Source organism: Eptesicus fuscus, chromosome 15 (assembly GCF_027574615.1).
Source record: "Eptesicus fuscus isolate TK198812 chromosome 15, DD_ASM_mEF_20220401, whole genome shotgun sequence".
Taxonomy (NCBI): Eukaryota; Metazoa; Chordata; class Mammalia; order Chiroptera; family Vespertilionidae; genus Eptesicus; species Eptesicus fuscus.
Window position 1 is genome coordinate 9,939,207 of NC_072487.1, and position 18,855 is coordinate 9,958,061.

Genomic DNA, 18,855 nt, shown 5'->3' on the forward strand with positions numbered 1-18,855 from the left:
ACTACTGTGTATTAGGTCTTCCCAAATTTTGAGAGATCTCACAGTTGAATGTAGAATATATGAATAAGTATTATTTTTATTTCTCACCCCCGGCTTGGAATCCATGTATCTTCTTTAAATCCATGTGTGTCCTTTAACTTCAGATTATGATAATAGTTGACATTATAATGTTCCAGAAAACTTTTAAAAAATCTTACTTATAATCATTATTTTATTTAATCTCCACGTAAACAATAAAAATCATAAAACAGCATTATAATGTTATCCTCACTTTACAGCAGTTACATAATTTGCCAGTGACCAATGACAGAAGTGATTCAAGCTCGAGTCCAGCTTTCTGTGATCCTAGCACCCAGATGGCCTTTCAGTACAGTCTCCGAGTTATAGGTTGTCAGAGTTTGAGATGTTTCTGGTTTCCGTTTGGTCCCCTAGATGTATTTTGTTTACTAAGCAGAAAAAAAGAAAGAATTATTCACACTCAAAAACATTTCGAACCAAGAGAACTCTGTTGGTAGAGTACTACATTTTCAGATACTATGCAACATAACATTAAGGCCGATAGTGTGTGTTTTGTTATTTCCAGAAATGATGATTCAAAATCTGCAAGCTGTGTATTTAGACAAAATTAATATTTCCCAAACCGACGGTGGCTGTAATGGAAATAATAATAAATGCAACATCCTGAGAGTGCTGGCAGTGGAGCAGTGGGAGATAAGGCCGAGTAAAACTGCTGCTCCTCACAACCTTTATGAAGAAATATGCTCACAACCTCAAAATAGTCGTCTTCTTCTTCTACATTTCATAAATGTGGCAAAATGTATCTAACTTTTCTTTTCAGAAGTAGAGAAATTTAGAATTAAGAAGACCTTGAAAAGTGATAATATTTTTTGACTAGACTATTATGGAAAAATAGTCACTAATAAATAAGCACCAAGTAATTCTTTTTATACATTAAATTAAGTTTGGTGCTAAAAATTGTTCCTAGGTCAAGACCATGGATATTTAGGTCAATTTAGCTTTGTCAAGAGTTTTCTAAAACTGAAAGCCCTACATATCCTTGATTAAGCTTGAACAATTAGCAATTGTTAATTGCCACTTGTTTCTATATTTCTATTTTTTATCTTCTTCTAGCAAATACATGTACTGTATCAAAATAAATTTTTGTAAAAAGCTAAGAGGGTAGACAAAAATCCAAATATTTAGATTAGTACTTATACAGTCCACCTTTAAATGTTTATTCCCTTAATTGTGAAAGTTTTAACATTGTGATAGTATCACTTTTTTTACCTATAAACAAAGTAATTATATACATTATATTAATTATATATGTACATGTATTATATAGGGTAATTATATAGATTACCTCTTGAGTATGTGCATGTGTATAAGTGTAGAATATTCAAATCTAAGATTGTGGAACATCTTGTAGCTCTTATATTCTACGTCTCAACCATACATTTTAAAAGGGTTGTTCATTTTTCTTTCCTCTATAACAGTACTTATTATTACTTCTGTGTCTCTTCGATATCTGAGTTTTTCTCCTAGAACTCTGTTGAATTCGTTATTTTTAATTAATTTGTTGTTAACCAGATCTAATTGTCTCCTTTTAGTTCTCACCTTTTTTATGGTCATTTTGTCATTCCTCCTCTTGAAACTCTGATCTCCGGTAATTTTGACATCACTGCAGGGTTCTGTGTCCCTTTCTATAACTGGCCATAAAAAAGACAGGCCTTTTAAATAAGGTGGTTCCCACATGAATAAATTCAGCTACATTGAATATAATAGCTATATTCATATAGATCCTACTTTAGTGAGGGAGAAAAGTAATAACATATAAAATTTTTAAAAGGAGAAACTGAGAAATACTAAGTGAAGACAAAATAATGCTATATAGCTGATAAATTAAGGTAAGACCTAAAAGAAAAAAAATAAAGAAAACAGACCTGTACAAAAAGAACTGGACATCTTCAAATTAAGAACATTCTGGATTCCTTATAATTTATTGTGCAATAGCCTTTGCTATGGTAACTTTCTGGCAGGGAATTAAGTCATGTTCAGGTAATGACACGTACATATAAAATGCAGTGAGTGTTTAGACATGAGTTTGTATTTATCTTATTGTTACCTGTGCCTCAATATTACTATTATTATAACTTCATTGGGTGTAACTTTGACATAATCACTTTAAGAATGAAAGAATTTTGCTTTCCAATATTGGAAGTCAATGTAGACACTGCTACTTAAAAGGAAAAGTCAATAAAAGTACATAATGTCATTTGTGTTACCCTAAATTGCATAGTCCTCTACCCAGATCTGAGGTTAGGGAAATGGCGACCCTTTCTGTTTCATCGGTCTGCATTAGAATGAGGTGAAGAATGAAGGAAAGAGACAGGTTCAAGACACATTGAAAAATCATTCCAAATTGTAATTTCATTGTGAGTTATTGATGTGATAAAATTCATACTGCAATTTTTAAAATGTCAGAGAGCTTTATAGCATTTTAGACTATCAGGTCAGTAAAAAATTTCTTCTATAAAATGGCCTCACTAGTCTACATTTGTATTGTATGTCGCACATCATTTAAAGATGAATCTATTTAAATGCAAATGTACAATCACAAAGCAGTGAAACCAGCTTATATGCAAACAAAGCTAGTGAAGAAGTTGAAGTTAAGCATTTTTTAATCAAATTTAAAGGCAGATTTGTTTCCTTTCAAAAACCACTACTTAGCCAAGTTTAAACATGCCTTTTCCTGAATTGTTATTGAATCACACTATCTAATATGCCTGTAATAATCTAGCCATATTTTGAACAAGTTCTCATGCATTTGCCATGTTTTCTATTCCAGCTTCATTCTCTATCAGTGCAAATACTATTCTGTTAAGTCCTCTTTCTTCATATCATTTTTATGGATGTTAAATAGTAAAAAAGAAGGAATTTGGGGAACAATAAGATATGCCAATTGACATATATGTATACATCAATTTACAAAGAAGTGCATTCTTTTTTCCAATGATTTAGTACATTGAGATACAAAATTATGTCTCTGAAAAAAATTAAAGGCAAGACCAGTGTTTTGCATTATGAGGAGATAAGGATATGGCATAAAAAAGATGTTCAAATATTGCAAATAATTGAAATAATTATCAAATAAAGTATATTAAATGAACAAAAATGCTATTATTGTTTTAAGTGAACAAAGTTAGGGCAGATATTTGATAAAGTCATGAGGACCTTCAAAGTAATATTGAGCCTGGCCAGTGTTGCTCAGTGGTTGAGCATCAATCTATGAACCAAGAGGTCATGATTCCATTCCTGGTCAGGGCACAGGCCCAGGTTGTGGGCTCGATCCCAGGTAGGGGCATGCAGGAGGCAGCCAATCAATGATTCTCTCTCATCACTGATGTTTCTATCTCTCTCCCTCTCCCTTCCTCTCTAAAATCAATAAAATATATTTAAAACAATAATATTGACTAGATGGACCTTAGTTGTCTATGAATTAAAATATACTGTATATGCCAGGCCAGTGTCACTCAGTGGTTTAGTATCGACCTATAAACCAGGAGGACATGGTTCAATTCGTGGTCAGGGCACATGCCTGAGTTGCAGGCTCAATCCCCCTCCTACAGTGTGCAGGAGGCACCCAATCGATCAATGATTCCCTCTCATCATTGATGTTTCTATTTCTCTCTCCCTCTCCCTTCTGATCTGAAATTAATAAAAATATATTTAAATATATATATGTATACTATATGAATACTTATGAAACAACCAAATGAAATTGAATAATAATATGGATGACAACTACTATTTCTTATGAAATGTGTGCTACTGGGATATTTGTAAGAAAAATTTAACTATGAATTCAATTTATTTAGTAGATGTAGGGACATTCAGATGACATATTTCTCATTGAATTAATTTGGCAGTTGCTAAATTTCAAGAAATCTCTGTGCATTTTATCTAAGTTTCAGAATGTATTGACACAAAATTCTTTCTAATACTCCCTCAATATAGTTTTGTGATGGGAACAGTTGTGATGTTTCCTCATTTATTCTGAATACTAGTGTCCTCTCTTTTTTTCTCTTTGAAAATGCAATTTTCTTGATTTCTTCAAAGTACTAGATTTGGTTTTATTTACAATTTCATTTTTTTCCTGTTTTTGCCTTCCCCCCCCCCTCCTTTACTAGCTGTGGGTTTATTGAGTTTTCTGTTGTTGTTGCTTATTTTTTATTTTTTAATATTTTTAGTTTTCAAGTGTATAATTATATGATACATCATCTATATGCTTCATTGTGTTTTTACCACCCAAAGTCACATCTTCTTCTGTTACCACATATTTGACCCCCTTTTTCCTTTACTATTCCTCCAACCCCTTTCCTCTAGTGACTAACACACTATTATCTGTGAGCATGAAGGATCTACAACTTAAAACTATAAAGTATTATTAAAAGAGATTGAAAAAGGTATCAAAAGATGCCCAACTCGCCCGGCCAGCGTGGCTCAGCGGTTGAGCGTTGAACTCAGAACCAGGAGGTCATGGTTCAATTATGCCTAGGTTGCGTGCTCGATCCCCAGTGTGGGGAGTGCAGGAGACAGCCAATCAATGATTCTCTCTCATTGTTGATGTTTCTATCTCTCTAGACCTTTCCCTTCCTCTCTGAAATAAATAAAAATATATTTAAAAAAAGATGCCCAACTTCACTGGCTATTAAAGAAATACAAATCAAAACTACAATGAGATACCACCTCATGCCTGTTAAAATGGCTATTATCAACAAGACAAGTGTTGGAGAGGTTGGAGAGAAAAAGAACCCTCATTTACTGCTGGTGGGAATGTAAAATGGTACAGCCACTGTGGAAAACAGTGCGGAAGGAAGTTCTTTAAAAATTTGGGAATAGAGTTACCATATGAACCAGCAACCTGTCTTCTAGGACTTATGTTATCGACCCCAAATTTTTGAAAACATTTATTTGCAAAGATATATGTACTCCTATGTTCATTGCAGCATTATTCACAGTGACAAAGACATGGAAACAATCATATAGTGTTTCTCAATAGTTGATGGGATAAAGAAGATGTGGTGCATATATACAGTGGAACACTACTCAGCCATAAGAAAAGATGAACTACTGCCATTTGCATCAACATGGATGGATCTTGAGAATATTATGCTAAGTGAAATAAGTCAGACATAAAAAGTTAAGAAACATGTTTTCACTAATATGTGGGATATAAAACAGAAAGCAACAAATAAACAAGAAAACAAACAAAAACTCATAGACACTGACAGCAGTATGGACATTAGTTGTTTTTTTCTTTAGGCATAAATTTAGATAATTTATCTGAGAATTTGCTAATATGAGCATTTAATGGGTATGTTTCCTCTTGGTCACAGTTTAAGCTCCATGTCATGAATATTCTTGCAGTATTTTCACTCTAATTTAGTTATACATAATTTCTCATATATTTAACTTGTGATTATTTTGTATGACTTCTTATTTGATAAATATTTTATTTAAAAGTATGTTGTTCAATTTCCAAATATACAGAGATTTTTCAGATATCTTTGTTACTGATATTTTCAATTCAATTTGATATAGTCAAATAATATAATTTCAATCTTTTAAATTTGTTGATACTGATATTATGGCACAGAATATGCCTTATAGAGATAGAATTCTATGATAATTTTAAATAATGTGTATTCTGTTATTGTTTGATGGAATGTTTTAAAATGTCAGATCAAGATTGTTGATTAGTTTGTTCAATCTTTTATACTTTATTTTTACTTATGTGCTCTGTTACTGAAGGGGCTCTTTAAAATATGACAAATGATTTGCCCATTTGTCTTTACGTCTATCAAATTTGCATTATTTTTTGAATGTCAGTTGTTAATTTCAGACTTTTAGAACTTTTATTAGTAGCAAATACTTGGGCATGAAAAGAAAAAGAAAATAATTCACAAAGGTCAGTATCCCTTATGAACATAGGCAAAGATATCCTTAACAAAATTTTAACAAATTGAAACCAATGATAGATTAAGAAAAAAAAAAACACCTACTAGTTCCTGACCAACTTGGATTTAACTCAGAGATAAAATGTTGACCTATAAAAATTAACATTGTTTGCAATATTCTAAGAACACAAAGAAGTCATATTAATATCTCAATTTATAAAGAAAAATGTTGTATATTGACAAAATTTAATCCTCTTACATCATTTAGCACTTTTAGCAAACTAGGAATAAAAGGGATATCTTAACCGGATAAAAAACAGCTACAAATTATCTACTATTAACATTATACTCAAAGATAAGATACTGAAAGTTAGCCCAAAAACTCAAAAAAGCAAAGATTCCCAATTTTGCCACTTTTATTCAACATTGTACCAGATGTCTTAGACTTTACTAAGTCTAGAAAGATTTTAAAAGGCTTAGAAATTGGAAATGAAGGAGTCTGTATTTGCAGATGGCATTTTTGTCTACATAGATTATCCTAAGAAATATAAAAAAAAGCTACCCAAATCAAGAAATTAGCTTATCAAGTTTGAAGAATAAAAGGTAAAATTTAAAATCAATTTTCCTTTTTTAGTATCAATGAAAAATTGGATTTTTAAATTTTAAAAAATCTATTACTTAAAATTTTATCATATATATGAAAAATTTAGGAAAAATATATAAGACCTATAATGTAATGCTGAAAGACACTTAAAAATATTTTTAAAAATTAAGAGATACAACATATTCATGGATCAGAAACTTCAGTGTTTTATAGATGTCAATCTTCCCCAAAGTAATGTATAGACTCAACACAAAGGTCACCAAATCCTAGCTATGATTTTTGTTAAAATTAACAAGATAACTCTAAAATGTACCTCGTATATGGAAATGGAAATGGAAATGGCCTAGAAATTTTTGGAAATCAGACAAACTTGAAGATATACTATTTTAAGATTTACAATAAAAGAACAGGGCCTAGAAATAATTCCCTCTCTGCACACACATATGTATAGTCAATTGACTTTCAGCCAAGATACAAACAGCATTCAATTGAGAAAGAATGCTATTTTTAAAATATAGCACTGGAAAATTTGTATATCCATACATAAAAAAAAAAATTTAAAACTCGACCCTGTAAACCAATGTTAATTAGAAAATATTTGTTAGGCAAACATTTTCAGACAGGACATAAAGAAACAAACCATAAAAGAAAAAAAACGTGCTTTTATTCTTCAAAAGACACTATGACGAAAAACTCAAAGGCAAGAGATAGACTGAGAATCTACATATATGTATATATGTAGAGACTAGTTTCCTATATATTTAAAGGATTTTTATAACTCAATAATATGAAAATGGGCAAATGATTTGAATAATGACTTCATATAAGAAAATTTGTAGGATGCCCATTGTCCAGCACTCTCTTCCCAATAAAGCCTGCTTTTTTGAGAGAGAGAGAGAGAGAGAGAAAGAGAGAGAGAGAGAGAGAGAGAGAGAGAGAGAGAGAGAGAGAGAGAGAGAGAGAGAGAAAGAAAAGAAAATTAACTGGATCTTTCATATATTGTGGCTAAGAACACAAATGGTACAGACTTTTTAGACATCTGAAGAGTACCTTCTTATAAAGCTAAATATAGCCTGGCTGGTGTGACTCAGTGGTTGATCATTGACCAATGAACTCAGAGGTTCCTGGTTCGAATCCTGATCAGGGCACATCCCCAGGGGTGCCTAGTAGTGGCCGTGAGTGAGGCAGCCCATTGATGTTCCTCTTTCATTGATGTTTCTGTCTTTCTATCCTTCATTCCTCTCTTTCTAAAAAAATCAATAAAAACATATAATAAAAAAGTGAAGCTAAATATATACTTATAAAGGTAAAAATGCTTGACTTTTAATTCAGCAATTCAATTCCTAGGAATTCACCCAGGGGAAATGAAATCACATATCCACACAAAGATGCGAACTTTAATATTCAAGATAACTTTATTCATAATAGATATCCATAATAGATATGAAGAGGTTAATGCATATGGTATGTCAATAATTAGAAATAAAAATGAAAAAAATGTTAAATGCAATACTATGAATAAATCACATAAACATTATGGGAAGTCAGACACACAAGACTGTCATTCTAAAGAAGGCCTAACTAAAATGGCAGAGGTGGATCAGTGGTTGTCAGAGCTCTGGATTGGGAGGGGGGACCAAGAGGAGGGATGCAGAAACATTTTTGAGAGGTGAAAATATTCTGTATTATGGCCACGTGGTGGTTATTCAACTTAAATATGTGTCAAGACTTACCAGATTTTTCACTTAACATTTATTCTAAAAATTCATGGTAAAGATTTAGGATTGGCTTGGTCAATCAAATATAAATGCTAGTAGTAGATTGGGACTACAGAAAAAATGTGTGTCCAAACAGTTCCTTGGCTGTTTCTGGGCTCTGCCTTTCCCATACTACAAATATGTAGGAGTATTTTTATACATAAAATATGTAAACTTTATACAGCTTCACAGCTATTGGGTTGCCAGTGTTCTGGCATCAAAGATAAGGAATTATCTTCCGGTGAAAAGAACAGCAAAGCCCCTGAACCAATTATTAGGCATACATGATAGGTATTGTTGATGATGTTTCTAACGGAGCCATGATTTGGTTTAGGTGGGCATCTCCCTGAGAATTTGACTCTTTCCCTCTTCTGAGGAAATCCTAATTAGTCTAAGGCCTCATGGTAATTTTATTTCTCCTCTCAGTTTCTGGTTTGGTCTTGCTGTGTAACTTAGCTATGTTCAGTAAGACTGGGAGGAGCTAGACCCAGGAGTAGGAAGCATCTGGAAAATGGGGCCTGATTCTAAAACAGTATTTTCTATCTTTGACCATCACTATGTTTTGATGTGCTGACTAGAAATATTGTAGTCATCTTGCAAAGAATAATAGTGGCATCATTAGGACATAAGGGTGGTAAGGTGATAAAATACAAGGAGGATGGCTTGCTGATAACATCACTAAGCTACTAAATTAATCCTTCTTAAAGTTAGAATATCTTTGGTTTAGGGTCACGTGTGACCACACATTCATTTACCATTTAAGTTCCTTGACATGGATTACCTGTTATTGTTGAAAACACATTCTACCTGATATAGCACCAAAATAGCAATTTCATATGCAGCGTTTAATTTTAACCTTAAAATAAGCCTGAGAATTGCTAATGTTATTAACATTACTAGTAAAATGTTAAAGATGGTATCATCTGTGTTAGGGTACTACATGGAAAAGAAGGGTTTTGATGATCAAGTCTAGTGGTTTTGTTTTCCCATCTGTTATGCTGTAATAATTTTAACTACACAATCACTGAATTTTTAAAAAAGATGTCTTGATTTATTGCATATAATTAACATGGATATTAATGTTACTTTTACTTTTAATATCTAACATGACTGTTGTATGAAATTAACCTACAAAACCTACTAAACTGCAGACATACAAAAACTGAGTCTTTTCTTCCAAAATAGTTCTTTCAAGAGTGTGTTAGACACTGTTCAGTATTCTAAGAGTGTTTACATTTTTGTCAGTCCTCTTCCCTTGGAATTGCCATCGGTGATAGTTCATAAGTCACAGACACACAAACTATTCATATTACCTTTTAGTCACACTTCAATTTGTTCAAAAACAGTATTTCCACTTGGGATCTTTTACTCAATTCACCATACTTGGTGCTAAACTGTGTCTTACTGTTTCTCCACCCAATGCCACCCTCAGTGGATGAAAATTTTCTACCAGTTATATTATTTTTAAAGAACCACTCAATGGACTCTGCAGGCAATTTTATCAGAAGACTTTAAAAATATTTGGTCAAATAAAACATTGTTTTGATATTTACTAATAATAAGTCAATACATAGAAGTGAATAGAATTAATAGTTTTCTAGTTTTTCACATACTTAACAAAAATTTATATCAGACGTCTTGTGTTGTAACCAGCCTTTATTTTGGCTAATTAGATTGGGCATGTGAATATTTTCTGCTCTTTCTATGTAGCTGATTTTAACAGTTCATTTATTTATTCTGTTTCCTAGTGTTGGTTAATACACAGTATAATTTACTAAACAAAGACAGCCACAAAAATATTTTTACCAGACATTTCAGTAATTCTGAAATCATAATGACAAGCCAGGAATATTATCCTTTAATATCCAACCCAATTTCTACCACATTCACAATACCATCCTTAAATGAGAATCCAACAGTATAGTCTTTTCCTAGAATAACAGGAGAGGAAAAAATATGCATCCAATCTTGGGATTCTAGCTAGGGCCTTCTAAATAGGAAGTAGTAGTAACAAATCTCAACCAGAAATCATTTTGAGCCTCAGATATGGTGAAATTTGTTTCCAAACTTAAATTTGGTCTTCTTAATATAATTTATTTAACTTTTTCATCTTCCCATTAGAGTTTTGCTTACTGGGTTTCTTTCTTAGCAATGAATGTTTGCCCATTATCATTCTTGATATATATTCCTTGCATAAAACACATTACTTTTAATAAATAGTCACTAATCTTCCTGGCATTTAAACAGAGGACTCTAATTTATCTTTGCACTCTGTGCAGGACCTACCATTAAGATGCACAATAGATAGAATATCTTCTTTAATGATTCCACTTATTGTCTGTATCATCCAACTAATGTATTGTCAGAATCTTATGACAGTTAACAGAGACTTCAGAATGCATCCAGTTCAACTTTCTTATTTACATATAAGAAATCTAAAAGAAAAGAATTGACTGCTTATGGGCTCCTAAATTATAATTGTAATAAGGTTCCTATTCTACATAATAAAGAGGTAATTTGCAAATTGACTACCACGCCCACACAAGATGGCTGCCTACGCCCAGGCCAGCAGGGGGTTTAGTGAAGGATGACCAAACGACTGAACAACAGGCTGTGTGGGGCAACCAGGCTGGCAGGGTGGGCAGTTGGGGATGACTGGGCCAGCAGGGGGGGGGCAGTTGGGGGCAATTAGGCTGGCATGGAGGACAGTGAAGGGTGACTAGGCTGGTGGAGGGGCAGTTAGGGGTGACCAGGCCAGCAGAGGGGGGCAGTTGGGAGCAACCAGGCCAGCAGGGGGGGCAGTAAGGGGTGACCAGGCTGGCAGGGGGGGAGAGTTAGAAGCGACCAGGCCGGCAGGGAGGGGGCAGCAGGGGGTTACCTGGACAGCAGTGGGGGGCAGTTAGGGGTGACCAGGCTGGCAGGGGGTGCAGTTAGGAGCCAGCAGTCCAGGATTGTGAAAGGGATGTCCGACTGCCGGTTTAGCCCTGATCCATGGGGTCGGGGCTAAACCGGCAGTTGGACATCCCCCAAGGGGTCCCGGATTGGAGAGGGCGCAGGGGCCGGGCTGAGGCGACCCCCCCCCCCCCGCACGATTTTATGCACCAGGCCTCTAGTATTAGTATAGTGGACTAAACATAGCTTTTTTGAAGTAAAGAAAATAGAATGAAAACTTGGCCCTATTATTTAGCCATTAGAACAAATCTCTTATTTAAGGCTATTATCTCACTTAAGATAATGAAATAATAATGACAACCCTCATGATATTCATCAGTATTAAATAAGCTATCATTAGGAAGAAGCCTAAATTTCTGGAAAGTTATAAAATAATGGTACTCAATAAATGTTTGGCACAGAGCTTGTTTTCTAATTGGTGTGTGTGTGTGTGTGTGTGTGTGTGTGTGTGTGTGTGTTTAATGGTGGGGAGACAGAGAGGGGGGTCCCCATTTAATATGTCTAGTGGACATTACTATCCAACTTTTGACACATGAAACATTTAGTAGGCATTGCCTTTATTCAGTACATATTTATTTGATGGATTATCTTAGATTCTGATTTAATTGGCTTTCCAGCCCTGGCAATTTACTTGCCTACCAAATAGGAAAGATCAGACATAGATAGCTACAAACTTTCCTATATTAAAAAGTCTATTTTAATATCATTTTAGTCCAAGAATTTTGTTGAACCCCTATAAAGTACAGTCTACGTAACTTCCAAAATTGGTTGAATATCATCGTTATCTAGAAAAATAAATAATATAGATTACTAGATCTAGCCAGGAGATTATTACTTAATTGGTCTAAGAAAATTAAGAACTAGTTTTTGGATGGATTCTAAGTAACAGTTATTGGTTTTGTTGATATTTTCAATAATCAGGGATTTTTGAACAGGGATTGTTCCTGAGGATGTGGAACGATGTTAGAAATACATTAGATTGATGTCATAAAAACATGTCTGCAATTTAAAAATTCTGAGGATCAAAGAAACCTTTTGAAGGGACCCTAGGAGAAACAATTTTCAAACCCTATATGGCTACATTCTTTAGAAACACACCTTCCTCCAACCGTGGTGTTATTTGTCTTGTACTCCAAAATCAGGTGTTCAGTGCCGAGAGCCCTCAGTCCTCATAGTAAGACTGTCAACATGCAGGTCAATTAATGCCAATTGGGATGTGAATGGACACCTCTTCACTAGGCACTGGACTGATGGCACCAACTAATTTCACACAGGCCATTGAACATTAGTGACTTTCCATCACTTACAACCTGAGCCACCTTCAAACTAGTGACCCAGAAATGAAAGGCTCTGTATCCCATTATCATTTCCCTGGAAAACATTGTTCCCTTGAGTCACTTACTCCTAAATAGTTCTCAAATTCTTTATTGACTTTAACAGCTTGTATTAGTGAGATAGATAAATCAGATTTTCATTAAAAAATGTTTTTAAAATCTTTAAAAACAATAGTCTAATTTCAATGGGTAGTTGTAGAAATGAAAAGTAAAATTTACACTGCTATTCATTCTTATTTCTTAAATACTTCTTTTAATGTACACCTAAATCTTTGAATAAAATATTCATTTAAAATTAGATAATGTGATCTTATAAAATATGAACAATTAAAAGGGAGTAATTGATAGTTTCTTCTAGTAATTATACACATGTGTGTTTATATGTATACATATACATAAATGACTACTCATTTCTTAAAATATTTTTGTGATGAGAACTTTTGGGATGTAAATGTATGCATTTTATATTATTAAATTTCCTATGACTACTTAGAGAAGACATGAATTTATGTTAAATTCTAATCTACTCAGGAACAGAAAAACATTCCTAAGTTGAACAATGTATTTGGAATTATTATTTACACTACTCCTGATTTCATAGGCTTTATTGAACAACTAGAGGCCTGGTGCACGAAATTTGTGCACCGGGGGGCGGGTGTCCCTCAGCCCAGCCTGCCCCTCTCCAATCTGGGACCCTCGAGGGATGTCCAACTGCCTGTTTAGACCTGATCCCACCCCTCTCACAATTCAGGACTGCTGGCTCCCAACTGCTCGCCTGCCTGCCTTCCTGATTGCCCCTAACTGTTTCTGCCTGCCAGTCTGATCACCCCCTAACCACTCCCATGCCAACCTGATTGATGTCTAACTGCTCCCCTGCCAGCCTGTTTGCCCCCAACTTCCCTCCTCTGCCGGCCTGGTCACCCCTAACTGCCCAAGCAGAGGCCCTGGTATCTGGAATTTATTTATCTTCTACAATTGAAACTTTGTAGCCTGGAGCAGAGCCAAGCCTCCTGCTCCCTCCGTGGCTGCAGCCATTTCTGTTGGAATTTATGTATCTTCTATAAATGAAACTTTGTAGCCTGGAGTGAAGGCCTGAGCTGGCCAGGGCTGCAGAAGCCTGGCTTCCTCCATCGCCCAGGCAACCCTAACCTCCTGCTCTTCCAGCTCAGTGGCTGCCGCCATTTCTGTTGGAATTTATTTACCTTCTATAAGTGAAACTTTGTACCCTTGAGCGGAGGCCTGGGCCTGCCAGGGTGTGTGGAAAGCTTGGCTTCCTCCATTGCCAGGGAAACCCAAGTCTCCTTCCTGCTCTCTGTGGCTGCAGCCATCTTGGTTGGGGTTAATTTGCATACTCGTTCTGATTGGCTGGTGGGCGTGGCTGGTGGGCGTGGCTTGTGGGTATAGAGAGTGATGGTTAATTTGCATATTACTCTTTTATTAGATAGGATTGTATCTGGATATATCCTGAAGTTTATTTGAAAGGTGCACTAATTAAAAACAACAACCTGACAATAATAAACATCTCTATGTGTATGTGATCTGAGTCTACTCACCATTAATTCTGTGGCCAAAATTAATTAATTGAGGGTCACAGTTTTGTATTATCCTACTAATAAGTTAATACTTGACTCAAATGTCAAAGTGATGAGATATTTTCCATGATTTATTAGGAAAATATTGGGCTTTGGAGTCTTTGAGACATGGATTAGAAATCTGGGTGCCTCATTCACTAGCTATATAGTCTCTAAAACTCTAACTTAATTTATATCTCAGTTTTCTTCTAAAAATGATACTATCTATATCTTCAAATTTTATAAGAATTAGCAATAATATATGTGATTCTGCACACTTCACATAGTAAATCGTAGCCAGTATTGCAAAATGAAAGAAGAGCTTGGAAAATAATATCTAATTTGTGATATCCTTCCCAAACATTAGTTGAAGTAATGTTCTCTTTTTTTTTCCTTTATATTCTCTGTAGGATGTGACTAGCTTGAAATGACAGAGTATTACCCAAATAGGTGTATAATTAATATCATCAGTTTCACTCAGGAGGTAAATCCAGTGGCTCAACAATATCAAGAAATAAAGCTCACCTGCCATCCCCAGATGCTTAGCTTGGTAAGATATGTGCTGGAGTCCCAACCTTCACACTCTTAGTCAAGAACATCCTAGCAGGAAGGAAGGGAGCTGTGGCAAAAAGAAAAGAGACTTTTACCACATAAAAGTGTGGTTATGTTAAAAAGAAAGAATAGGTGATGCCTGTTGGATAGGCAACAGTAGTGTTCTCTTTTCTCCCATAATACCATTCTTCTCTCTTTTTATTCAGTACCATAGTCTACAGTTATAAATGTTTTGTGTCATTGTCCAATTAATATGTGTTTTCCTCTCTATACTCTAAGCTTCTACTGAAGCAGTAGATCTCTATTAAATCCCCATGCTTGAATGTCTACCATAATTCAACAAATATTGGCTGAAAAGTGCATGTATGAATGAAACTTTTGTAAAAATGCTGAAGCTTGTATTCTATTGATTTCTCACAACTTGAGTGATGCCAGTTCATGACAGATTACTGTGTGTGTGTGCGCGCACATGTGTGTGTGACCTCATATATAAATTATCTTCCCATGTGTTGCAGTTTACTTTCGTGGTCATGTCTTATACTTAGTTCTTGTCTACTGTTACAAAGTAGTTTACAGTTTCTAACTAGAATAGTTGTATCATCCATTTTCATTGCATTATGATATGTAATAGTATATATTATTTGGTCTAGAGAAACAGAGGAAGAATGAGTAGGTAGGTCAGTGTGACTGCAGTTCTAGACTGATAGCCAGGTGTTAGGTGCTTATTTTTGCATATTCCCAGTACATTTAATACTTATAAATAGTTAATAGTTAATTATGTTTAAAAATAATTTAGGTGAAGACTTTTAATACTCCACTAAATGCATTCATTCATTGGTTCACATTTATGACCTGAAAACTTCAAGACAGAAAGGTGATTATTGTGTTGAAAATGCATGGAAGCCTTTATTTTTCTTCTAGATTTGTTTAAATTGCATACTCTTATAGTGTCATCATCCACCATGTTTTTAATGGTTTTATTGTCATAATATCCCAATTAATGCATCCTGAAAGAAGCTATAACAAACAGATTGCAAGCCTAGAATTCACCTTGCTTAATTAAAATATTAAAATGATATGTACATTAAATTTCTTGTTATGAAGAAACAGCTTGCAGTGACCAATGCTCTTGCTTAAAACAACTAAAAAATATATGTAAACTTTTAATTACATATCCATATTTGTATGAAGGCATCAGGGAACTTCTGAGTTCAGATGTCAGAAAGAGGGGTGTTCACTGAGGTATGGCCAGCCAGCATTCCACGTATCACATTGCCTTTCAATGAATTTGCTGTTTTCTTAAGTAACGTTAGACATGATATATAAAAGTTACAGAGGATGGCTATGATGAGTTAGGGACACCAGCAGGATTTTTTGTAACCTCATAGGGATCAAGAAGCAAAAATTAAATGTGGGCATAGTGTATCCATGGAAGCTTGAGAAGCCAAGATCAGAAAGAGAAGAGAAGCAGCAGGAACTGAAAACACCAACTCTGTGCCATCTAGCTCATTCTTTATCTTCATTTGTCTGTGTCTTTTAAATCTGTGGCATATGTACACTATACTTGGAAATAGTGTGTGTTTCATAGTCTAAGAAAAGTATCATATTCTTTCAGTAAACTTCTATGAAACACTCAGTATGGGGTTATAACTATAGATGATGGTGGTCCAATCAGTGAAGAAATATGAGACAGTCTTGCCTTTATGGAATCTATAGTTTATAAGGTGAGACTGCAACATATTTCTTTGTTCAGCAACTACTTATTGAGAACCTATAGTTGTGCTCCAGGAAATGTCCTGGGTAGTGAATGCCAACAGTAAACACAAAATCCCCTTCTCTCATAAAAAAAGTATCATTGTATTAGTGGTTGGATAGACAGTAGCATTGAACCATAAATATGTTTTAAAAATCAATGGAGAAAAATACTATGAAGAAAACTTAAAAATGGTAAACATAGAGAAAAGGATGTGTTTGGGAACAGGTCTCTTTCAGGTGAATTGTCAGGAAAGACGTCTTTGATAAGACAATTTAAAGGGGTAAATAAAAGAATGAATCAATCATATACCTAAAGGAAAATATTTTTAGTCAAAGAGACCAACAATGCAAAGTTCCTGGAGTAGCAGATAAAGGTCAGTGTGCCTGCAAAAGCATGCACGTGGGGGAGTGGAAAGAAAGTAGGTCAGGGATAACTGGGATCCCGGCCATGCAGCTCTTCCCATCTATAGTAAGGCCTCTCCCTCCCATCTACAGTAAGGCCTTTCCCTCCCATCTACAGTAAGGCCTTTCCCTCCCGTCTACAGTAAGGCCTCTCCCTCCCATCTATAGTAAGGCCTTTCCCTCCCATCTATAGTAAGGCCTTTCCCTCCTGTCTACAGTAAGGCCTTTCCCCCCCATCTACAGTAAGGCATTTCCCTCCATCTACAATAAGGCCTTTCCCTCCCATCTATAGTAAGGCCTTTCCCTCCCATCTACAGTAAGGCCTTTCCCCCCATCTACAGTAAGGCCTTTCCCTCCCATCTACAGTAAGGCCTCCCCCCCCCCCCATCTACAGTAAGGCCTCTCCCTCCCATCTACAGTAAGGCCTCTCCCTCCCATCTATAGTAAGGCCTCTCCCTCCCATCTACAGTAAGGCCTTTCCCTCCCATCTACAGTAAGGCCTCTCCCTCCCATCTACAGTAAGGCCTCTCCCTCCCGTCTACAGTAAGGCCTCTCCCTCCCGTCTACAGTAAGGCCTCTCCCCCCCATCTACAGTAAGGCCTCTCCCTCCCATCTATAGTAAGGCCTTTCCCTCCCATCTATAGTAAGGCCTTTCCCCCCCATCTACAGTAAGGCCTTTCCCTCCCATCTACAGTAAGGCCTTCCCCCCCCCCATCTATAGTAAGGCCTTTCCTTCTCATCTACAGTAAGGCCTTTCCCCCCCATCTACAGTAAGGCCTCTCCCTCCCGTCTACAGTAAGGCCTTTCCCCCCCATCTATAGTAAGGCCTCTCCCCCCCCACCCATCTACAGTAAGGCCTCTCCCTCCCGTCTACAGTAAGGCCTTTCCCCCCCATCTACAGTAAGGCCTCTCCCTCCCGTCTACAGTAAGGCCTCTCCCTCCCATCTACAGTAAGGCCTCTCCCTCCCGTCTACAGTAAGGCCTCTCCCTCCCGTCTACAGTAAGGCCTTTCCCCCCCATCTACAGGAAGGCCTTTCCCTCCCATCTACAGGAAGGCCTTTCCCCCCCATCTACAGTAAGGCCTTTCCCTCCCATCTACAGTAAGGCCTTTCCCTCCCATCTACAGTAAGGCCTTTCCCCCCCATCTACAGTAAGGCCTTTCCCTCCCATCTACAGTAAGGCCTTTCCCTCCCATCTATAGTAAGGCCTTTCCCTCCCATCTACAGTAAGGCCTTTCCCTCCCATCTATAGTAAGGCCTTTCCCTCCCGTCTACAGTAAGGCCTTTCCCCCCCCCCCCCCCCCCCCGTCTACAGTAAGGCCTTTCCCTCCCATCTACAGTAAGGCCTTTCCTTCCCATCTACAGTAAGGCCTTTCCCTCCCGTCTACAGTAAGGCCTTTCCCCCCCATCTATAGTAAGGCCTTTCCTTCCCATCTATAGTAAGGCCTTTCCCTCCCATCTATAGTAAGGCCTTTCCTTCCCATCTACAGTAAGGCCTTTCCCCCCCATCTACAGTAAGGCCTTTCCCTCCCGTCTACAGTAAGGCCTTTCCCCCCCATCTATAGTAAGGCCTTTCCCCCCCATCTATAGTAAGGCCTTTCCTTCCCATCTATAGTAAGGCCTTTCCGTTTTACCCAGAGTGGGATGGAAACCCATTGGAGACAAGTGAAAAGATGCACAAACATACCATTAATGTGATAATAGAAGTGGTGTGTGTGGCGTGTGTATACACATTATATAGCAGTAAAGGGGATAATTCCTTCTGCTAAGCCTTTATAGCAGAGATGTTCTGGTGTTGATCTTAATGAGTGAGATGGAACTTTCCAGATGATGAAACAATAGGGGGGAATGATAGGAAGGACCTTTCCTATTGGAGGAAACTCGCTTAAACCTGTTAGAAAGGTGGTTTGTCTGGCTCCCTGTTCGGGTGCTGTCATACCTGAGGAGGTTCAAGGTTTGTGGAACGATG

At 36.4% G+C, this 18,855-nt stretch overlaps 1 long non-coding RNA gene across 1 annotated transcript; it reads right to left on the reverse strand.

Annotated features, from left to right (window-relative positions):
* Positions 1 to 226: 226 nt before the first annotated feature.
* On the reverse strand, positions 227 to 18,648 carry LOC129151645 (uncharacterized). The gene is made up of 4 exons (XR_008558301.1): positions 18,574 to 18,648; positions 14,704 to 14,797; positions 1,618 to 1,709; positions 227 to 446 (listed from the first exon to the last, which is right to left on the reverse strand). It is a non-coding gene; the product is annotated as an uncharacterized LOC129151645 (long non-coding RNA).
* Between the last annotated feature and the right edge of the window lie 207 nt (positions 18,649 to 18,855).